General features: G+C 40.9%; 1 long non-coding RNA gene across 1 annotated transcript; it reads right to left on the bottom strand.

Annotated features, from left to right (window-relative positions):
• Positions 1-786: 786 nt before the first annotated feature.
• Positions 787-1,666, bottom strand: LOC124651448. Its single transcript, XR_006987411.1, has 3 exons — positions 1,296-1,666; positions 1,059-1,121; positions 787-860 (listed from the first exon to the last, which is right to left on the bottom strand). It is a non-coding gene; the product is annotated as an uncharacterized LOC124651448 (long non-coding RNA).
• Positions 1,667-9,860: the final 8,194 nt, after the last annotated feature.

Raw genomic sequence — 9,860 nt, 5'->3', positions numbered from 1 at the left:
GAGTGCACTATTTTACACTAAATCATGCCAAGTTAAATGGATTAGAAACCAATTGAAACAAATTCCTCAGTTTCATACACCTTTAAGGACTTGAAGTTTACATTGTTGCATCACGATCACTTTACATGACTAGAAAAAACAATGCTTAAGCAAGAGGAGTGAATTACAAAAACCAATAACCCACCGCTAAGAAGTCTATAGCAACTGCAGAATTCATACACACCTAAAGTGACCATAAAACACTGCAGTTTCATGACATGTGACTTCAGTTGTTTGAATTTACTTCAATCAAAACAGGAATATGCTATCCCTATATGCATCTTCAGCACAGAGAAACACATTATACGTCTTAAGAGGATTTTTTTTGCTTCAGCACCTTTCCACATGCCAAAGTATTAGACTATTGAATAATACAAAGTAGAAAGAACCCAAAATCGCACATTTTAATCCTAACAACTCCATGGAAAGTTCTTCTATCGCTTCACTTGGTCTTCCAGGGCTGAAATAACCACTTCATATACATTGGGTCGGTAAACATAAGTCGAGTACTCGTCCAAGTTAATATGGCTGAAGTGTGATGATACATGGCTATTAAGCACCAAAATTAATATGTCATTCTCGTTTGAGCTCTTACAAGATAGCATGCCAAATCAGTTTCTCAAATCACCATTAGTAGCAACCATACCAAAACACTAGGGTTGGAGAGAGTGACATCACCTCAATGCAGCACTCGCAGGACCTAGTCATCCACAGCTGGGCAGTAGGACGTCGGTGGCAGCAGCGAGGTCTGGACGTCTTCTTCAGGCCCATCAGAGACGTGGTACACTGGGATAATGACAAACCATTTGTCGGCAACTTTCCTGTAATGCCATCAAGACAAACAATAATAAGTATCACGACCAAAGATTCAGAACAAGAATAATTTGGATATCTACCACTGTGCATACCAGATGCATAAACATCTGGGAAATTGGTATAAACCCAAAAACATGTCACTGAAATCACAAGACGGAAATCATCGTATAAAACGTGGCTTGACACTTAGTACAAGAGACTACCTCATAGCAGATCGCAGCTCCAGGTACTTGTGGAACACCCTCTGCTGGTTCTCGTCGAGGTCGCTGCAGAAGACCAAGACCAAGTGGGGTACCAACATCAAAAAAGCAGTTCTTAACCAATCAGTAGGTGTTCTTTGTTAAGACAGAGGAATGTACAACATCAGCAAGCAGTGAATAATCAATGAGTTTGGTTACAACATTAGCTAAAACAGTCAAGCCATGGATTTGTGTTCTTACTTGAAATAAGGATCCTCGTATGCAATCAGCTCCTCCTAGTCATTCCCCACTGGCTGCCTAACGGACAAGATGCCTATCATGATCTCGTCGGGGTAGGTGGTGCATGTGAACTTGAGGCTTGAGACGTCATTCTTGGAGACGGTGACTGTGAGGGGGAATCCTCAACTTTGTGTTGCCTTCTCTCCATCTTCCTGGTAATCATCTTTCTCTTTGTCATCCTCGTCCTGGTCATGCTCCGCTTAATCTCCAGTGATTAGGCTGGGCATGGAAACCAGAACCTCAACCTTCTCACCCTGATAAGTTCTTGTGAGGGTGATCTCGTTGTGCCCCATCTTGTTGGTCATTTTGAAAAGGAAGTTCTTTGGGATCACCTCAACCTCGTTTAAGATGGAATAATGAGATTCTGAAAAACAATTCGAAAATCCTAGCATGAATAGTACAATTGGTCATAGTGAATTTAAATGAAGTTTTGGTCAACAACTCAACACTCATAAAATCAACAGGTGACTTGCTCAAAGTAAATTTAGAAGAAAGGAAGTGTGACCAGTAGGCCAGGCAGCCCAATTAATTTTCTCTCTCAAACTCTCACATTGAGAGTGCACTATTTTACACTAAATCATGCCAAGTTAATGGATTGGACACCAATCAAAAGCAAATTGGTCACTACACCTTTGAGAAGGACATGAAGTTTACATTGCTGCATCACGATCAGTCTACATGACCAGACAAAACAATGCATAAGCAAGAGGAGTGAATTATAAAAACTATTAACCCACCACTAAGTTGTTTATAGCAACTGCAGAATCGTCAGCAACAGAAGTGAAGTCCGTCATGAAAATAAAAAAAATAGAAGTTTCCATGACATGTGTCTTCAATCGTTTTAATTTACTTTAATTAAAACAGGAATATGATATCACTTTATGCATCTTCAGCACAAATTTCAACTGCCCCACGCCAACAATAAGCATATGGGCAAAACTTACGTCGCTTATATATGCAAAAATAACGTCGCTTCTCTATGCCAAGTTTGAACCTAGCAAAAATATACACATTCATCAGCTCAATCTGAGAGGAACTCGGTACAATCACAACTAGATGACCGTGGCATCACACAACAGACAAGATAAAGGAGTGGAACAAGAAACTTACAAAAAAATCCATGTAGTCAAAGAACGAGGCCACCCTCTAGTCATGCATCAAAAAGAATAGGGGAGCAAACAGTAAAGCTCACATATGTACGTAATTCAGACATAATATTTACACTAGGCACAAAAACATACATGGATAATTACACCAAACGGTCCAAGAATCAACGAGAACTAGGAATAAAACCAAACAGTGCCAGAACAAGGGATGAGCACATCAGCCAAGTACAGTCCCAATAACTACAGAACTCGTATATTAGGAATCAATTATATCCAGGGACAATGGTAGATCAAGGTGTTCCAAGCTAAAAGTTTCCTCATGCATCAGGCAGTAAAGTCATATTAAAAAATAGGCAACAAAACGTAAAACCCAACAGAGATAGCGAGCCAAATCAGTTTCTCAACTTATAAGTTGCAGATAGATACTGTTGTTCAAGATACAAAATCATTGCGGATTAAGGAAGGGACAAGCACACATTATATCTGCAACAAGATTCTCGTCCGAAAAGCAAGATAGTTGCAGCAAGCCAATTATACAGTGATCTAAATCAATCAAATATCAAAGCCAAACAATACCAAACAGTGCTATTCACAACTAAATGACAACATTTTCAGCCTACAACACAAAATCATCTATTACTAGAAAATACTAGCACCAGGACAATAACCATGCCCAGATGTTGACATCTTCGCTTAGAAAATAGGTGGCCATTGATCATCATCACCATAATTCAAATCGGTTCATCACAGAGCAGATGCGAACCAGAGATCGAAAGGGTAAACCAGTAGCTCACCGGAGAAGTTGTAGACGAGACTGAGCATCATCACCACCACTATTGCGGCATGAACTCGTCGCACACATTGACGGCCTCGAATCCCACTGTTCGAGAAGAGAAGCTATTTGATGACAAAGACCCTCGCGTGTCTCAAAACTGATCTGCAATGGAATACCATCCATGTCAGTGTAGCAAAAACAGTACTACACATCAAACAAAGTTAAGACAACGAGCGAAGCCCTTAAACACTTTAATTTTATTGTCATTAATCTCATCTATTGGCTAGCACTACCAATACGTAAAGCACACAACCGACATAGGAGCTCAACACAAAAGCGACAAGATCTACTATGTTAAAACCAACAACAATATCGTAAGCGATAGCATTACATTTTTTTAAAGCGAGCTAATGTTGCAGATGCACATCTTCAGTTCAAGCAAAATTGAAGACCTCAAATATTGCACGCCATATAAATTGCATCATCGACAACACATTCCAGTACAAGAAAAGCTCCACAAATATTTCAATGCCATGGCCAGACACAGGGCATCTCAGTTCTCAGTACAAGACGTCAAAGACAAAATGATTGCAGCATGTGTCTAAGAGAAAGAAAGATCTATCTGTAGCATGGAATGGACTCAATAGTAATGACACATGCCATTCATATTTTCTGCCCAGCTTAAGCATGGTTCGCAGGAAATTTTCGACACCTTAGCATTACAGGGAAAGACATGACATTCCTCAAATGGTAGGTGTTGTTGGGGATCTACAGGGAGGGATATGATGCATGTCATTCATATTTTCTGCCCAGCTTAAGCATGGTTTGCAGGAAAGTTCCAACAACTTAGCATTACAGGGAAAGACATGAAATTCCTCAAATGGTAGGAGATGTTGGGGATCTACAGGTCTTGGGATAGGTGGAGCTGACCAAGCTCAGAGAGGAGCCGACCATTAATGCCATCATTTGCAGCTTTGGTCATCAGCTTGCAGAAATTCAAGAACATTTAATATATGTTCAATTACCAGATATGGCATAACTAAGTGCATGTATTGCAGAAGCACCATCATAATCAGTACACCGTATAGTCGGGTTGAAAAATAAGTAATAAAAAACAAATGGACTGCTCACGGAAAATGTGATTACCTAGGACAGTACTCTCCTTAACAACAGCTCTTCCAACATTTAGAGCATCTGTGACCCTATCTTTTTTCTCACCAACGTCAGCTTCACTAGCTCCACCAATCTGCAATATAAGTGTGTATTTTGGGAAGACAGAAGAACATAGAAAAAATGGACTTGACAGTTGAACAATACTTCAAAACTAACAAATCTTGAGGACAGCAACACTCGAGATAACTTTTCTGAATGCTCTTGAGACTTTTCTTTGTCAAAAATGGGGGTGTAAGCTATCAAAGGAAATCCACACATAAAAGGATGTAACTTGTATTGAAACAACAACTTGAGAATGATATCCATGTTGTCTTAACTTAAGCTGAGAGTCAATATGATGATTCTTATGAGTACCTCTCTTCTATATGTAGCTTGCCTCCTCCACCATCTTATGAGTACCTCTCTTCTATATCCATAAATCTACCCCGAGCAAGACATGCCTGGCCAACAACAAGAGCTATCACCAAGCTAGTAATAGAACTGGTAGGCATAAATACAACTAACATCATATATCATAGTTGAATACAAACCTACATGTCATGCAAACATGACAGGAGCCAAACAGAAACCAAAGATCACTGACATGCATCATCAACTAATTAACTGGTACCCGATTGAATCACCCTAACCATAAGAAAAATGTAGAGCAAACCGCCGTGGTAACACCAGATTGAACATGATAACACACAGGTACACCGAGAATATTCTAACTCAAATGACGTTCACAAGAACACATTTATGATTCATCAATATCATGGTACAATTGCTCGCATAACACGAGAGAGGCAGCGCGGCGAGTTGAGATATACCAGATCGTAATCATGAGGATGCAAAGCTTCATGGAGTCGTTATAGAGTGCAAGGAGCAAGATAGGTGTCTAACATCTGCACACAAATGCCAGGGGCTACCATCAGTTAAGGCTACATGGGAGGGGAGAAGCTGGGGTCTTCAGCTACGGGACATCGAAACTGGAGTGGAAGAGTACCTGCTACGACACAGGAGACGTAGAGAGTTTCAGGGGCATCCTCGAGGACTACATCGGAGAGCCAAACCCTGAATGTAGCAATAGTATTATGTCAGCGCATGTTTATGTCCATAGCTCCGATGTGTCACACAAGAACAAATATATACTTGAGAATTCAAAGAAAAAATCCAATTGAAGATATTAGTTAAATAAAGAAAAATTGAATTATGCTGGAATGTATATCAGTATATGATCCTTGCAATTCGTGTGAACAATATATATGTGAGGGAAATGCTCCCATGAGACCTCTCTGGTTCATCTAACGTAGCAAATTATATCCTAAAACCTAGAAATGATTCATGACAAGACGACAATTGGCTATCATTAATATTACCTGGTGGAAGGATTGAACTAAACAAGCATCACGGTCCAGTTGTCCCTCCACCTTCCCCCGGAAGACACCTACTTTTGCTCCTGGAAGACCACCACCAGGAGCTTAAGGGAGGTCAGCGTTGATGTCATTCAACGTTTTCTGCACAGGGCGCAAGCATGAGCATGAGTACTATGAGCAAATAAAATAGGATTATTTGCCTACATAACATTCTACGCATGAGAAACATACTATATGTTTGGAACCAGGAAACGTATAAGTTTCCAATAGGCACGGCCAAGATAGATTGTGTAAGTTTTCTCTTCTCTTAATAGTAATGTGAAAATTACTCTCAACAGTTGATCTGTAAATTTTGTGTTATTGTTTTACCAAGAAATAACTCGTATTAATAATATATTATACTCTTGCTGCAATAGAGAACAAAACATAGCACTATCAGTAAAAGGCCGCTTTCAATGACAACAATACTATTTTCACCTAGCATGAAAGCAACAACGTTAACTTCAGTATTTGACCATAGCAAGTGTAGATTTCCCGGCCAATTAAGAGCAATTTATTTCGAGTTAGCAGGTGTACTATGCCAAAATAACCCTAACTGGGCTATCACTTCACATGAGTGTACCATTTTAGAATATTTTATAGTAATTAAATTTAGATTTAAATATCCATGCGATTCTATTACTTAGATCAGGCTGATCAAAACTCAATTTAATGGTGTGGGGATGGTCTATTACTTCCAAAACACATCCATTTCATCAAGCAAGAAAAATGTATGACAATAATAACTCACGAACAACACCAGCTTACTTGAGTCCGCGCAAGATACTACACCATCTAGGTACACTTGTTATGCTGAATGCTTACTCGGTCAATTGACTAACTTAATGAAAGATAATACTCCCTCCGGTTCATATTAATTGACTCTAATATGAATGTATCTAGACACATTTTAGTTCTAGATACATCCATATTGAAGTCAATTAATATAAATCGGAGGGAATACAATTTATCTAATGCCAATTTAGAGGTAGCATATGATTCTAATCTACACATGAAAGTAAAGATCACAAGGCCGGGATTTTTAGATGATCCGAATCTACAAAATCATGCCAATGATTCAAAAAATGTGAGTAGATCACATGGCAAATGACCAGATTAAAATTAAACTTCAGAACGAACGCAGGTTCAAGAAACAAGTGATCATATTTAGACATAACATTGCATCTATGAACACTTAAAGTCATACAACTAATTGCAAAAATCGGACCATCAATAATCCTAGACGGGCTTGTTTTCACTGCAGCTATTGAGATGTAAATGCGTCAGAAAAAGATCGAATAGTAGAGAACAATATCCAACGGAACCAATCACGAAACAAAATGATGGCTAGCTTTACAGGAATATTAAAGTGCCCGGTCCCCGTTGTCTCAAAGACTGAAGCCTGAAGCTAGCATTTTGAAAATGTCAACTAGAAAAGCAAATTACAGTCATATCAGGTTCAATTACACAGAGGACATTTTCAAATTATAAACTAGAAAAGTAACATAACTAACAATGTGAATTGGGCGCCATATCAGGTTCAATTATATAGACAAGGGGCAGTGCAAAAGAATCCAATCAGACTATATATATAGTCAGGCTCCATTCAGTTACATCAATGACACAAGCTAACTACAACAGTATTCAAAGAGACCAAAGGTTTCCTTCTTCGCATGAGTCGGCAAGCTTGATGAGGTCACAATTCACACATACTTTCTCTACTGCAGAAAGAATCATGATTCAACTGCAAAGGCTGAGCCAAACAGAGATCTTAAGAGTTGAAGGATAAAGTTGACAAGAATGGACCAGAAAAAACCACACTTAGAAGAGGGTTATGAGGGTTTTAAAGAACATAAATCATGGTTTGATAACCTATGCTAGCAAACACATATCTCTAGAAATTCCAAGAGCTCTGACTACAAAACTAAAATTTCCCACTACCACATAGAAGCAGTACCTCACGGTGCAACAAGCACTGCCAACACACAGTTTACCACATGAACCCTTTCAGAATTCAAGATGAACAATTCAATGCAAGATTCAGTTAAGTATGCCTGCATATTTAATGATTAATACCAAGATGCCAAACCTTTTTAACAAGTTTGTTAGAAGAATCAAAATCACCTACAACGGTTCGCCATTCGTCCTGTTCGCATACTGAGCCCTCTTCCAGGCCATTGCTTACGAGAAGTACCCATCCTCTAATCAGGCAGGCATGGCACCTCCTCCGAGACACACACCTCTCACCAAATTTATCATCCATGTTCCTCTTCGTCACCACACGTTGTTGCCATGCTCCCTCTATGCTGAAAGGTGTTGCAGAAAAATTCAGTCAGTACACAACCAACTGGATACAAGGCAGAGGGTATGATGAGTAACTCTCAGCGGCAACAAACAAACACAATAAATGACACCATCAACTAACACAGTGTAAAATATGGACATGTGCTATTATGTTGTACAAACATGTACATACATCCAGACTTGCATATCGTTTCACAAAAAATCCTAGGATTTTTTTACGGAACTCTTACTATTTCTTAGCCTATTCCTTGCATTTGGCAAGGAACAAAAGGCGGGTCACCATCTGTAGCAACCATACATAGCAAACCGGAAGGGTTAGAGAGACTGGGATTACCTTGCCGCCGTAGTTGCCGTCGAGCAACAGGACACGAGGACGGCGGCATCCTCTTCGGCGACACCAGCAGCAGCCCGCATCCGCTGACAATGTGAATGCCAAGACAAAAAAACACAGGTTACGTAGGAAGAGCAAGAAGCCACGTCCAAGGGTAGCTGCAACACGTTAGTTATCAAACCTTAGTGAAAAGTGAAAACAGATAGACTAGTAATAGCTTCAGACAAGATAGAAGTTTCATCTCTGGATGAGCGTGATGTAAGCAGAAAACAATCAAATTAATCTGTTGTCTATGGCAGACTAAGTTTTCAATTAAGTTAGATAGATATCCCGATCCATATTTCATCAATAGGAAAAAAAAAAGCAACAAACATAAACTATGTGTGCAACCAGGAGTCCAAGACGTACTTCAATCCCTTGGGAATCAAAAAGTACTTCACTTCAAACTTAAAGCTATGTACAAGTAAGAATCTGGTTGCAAAAATGAATCTTTTCGGGAGCGACTTAAACGACACAGGTTAGAGTTTATTTCCTGCAAATTCGTGGCCTAATTCAAGTAATCGCCTGCAGGCCGTACAGGACCAAACCCTAACACCATGCCACAAGAGAATTATGCATAATTTACGCTGCTACCAAATTCAGTCAACATGATAAAGAAGCGGAAAAGATAGACATACAGATAAAAAGATACTGAATTTCAAAGGAATGCCAGTCGATGGGTAGGAGGAGGAGAGGGAGCTCACGAGCAACACCTGTTTGAGGAGGCAGCAGCGGACGAAGTGGTGGTCGGCCTGAGGAGCAGCAGTTCGGGTTCGTGGCAAGCATCGGCATCAGCACCTCAGGAAGGCGACCACCGGTCTACTGTCGCCATTCCTGCACCGCTCCCGCCGGCAAGAGGAACGGTCGCGTCACCCAGGTCGTCCCCGACGGCGAGGCACCAGGTCCGCCCGTGGAGTTCCACGGCTCGGTCGGCCACCACCAGGTCTCCTCCTCCGTGGGGCGCTGCAGGAGAGGAGGCGAGGAGGCGCCGGTTCGATTTGAGTCCATGGCGTCCTTGCCGGAGGTCGAAGCGAAGGACGGCGGTGGGGGAAGCCTGCGCCGGCGGGTCGACCTGCTGCGGGAAGGAATGGGGTGGACTTGGAGTGGATGCTGAGGTCCGTGCCGGAGCTTGAAGTTGAAGGGGAGGACGGCGGCATAGGTAGGGATTGGCGACGGAGATGGAGGGGGTCGCGCCATGGAGATTTTAGGGAAGGCGCTGCAATTATGGGGAGAAAACAGCCCGGTTTGCTGCTAGTCATGAGTCATGACGATGCAATTTTGTTTTGTTTTTGTTTTGAGAACTACTAGTACTCCATAGGATTAGCATTACTTCATCATTTACGGCTGTTTCAAAGGGATCCATGGCTTAGGCCATTGCTTCGCATTCTCTCATTAATTGCCTAA

This window comes from Lolium rigidum, chromosome 5, assembly GCF_022539505.1.
Source record: "Lolium rigidum isolate FL_2022 chromosome 5, APGP_CSIRO_Lrig_0.1, whole genome shotgun sequence".
NCBI lineage: Eukaryota > Viridiplantae > Streptophyta > Magnoliopsida > Poales > Poaceae > Lolium > Lolium rigidum.
This window is presented reverse-complemented; position numbering and strand designations above follow the sequence as displayed.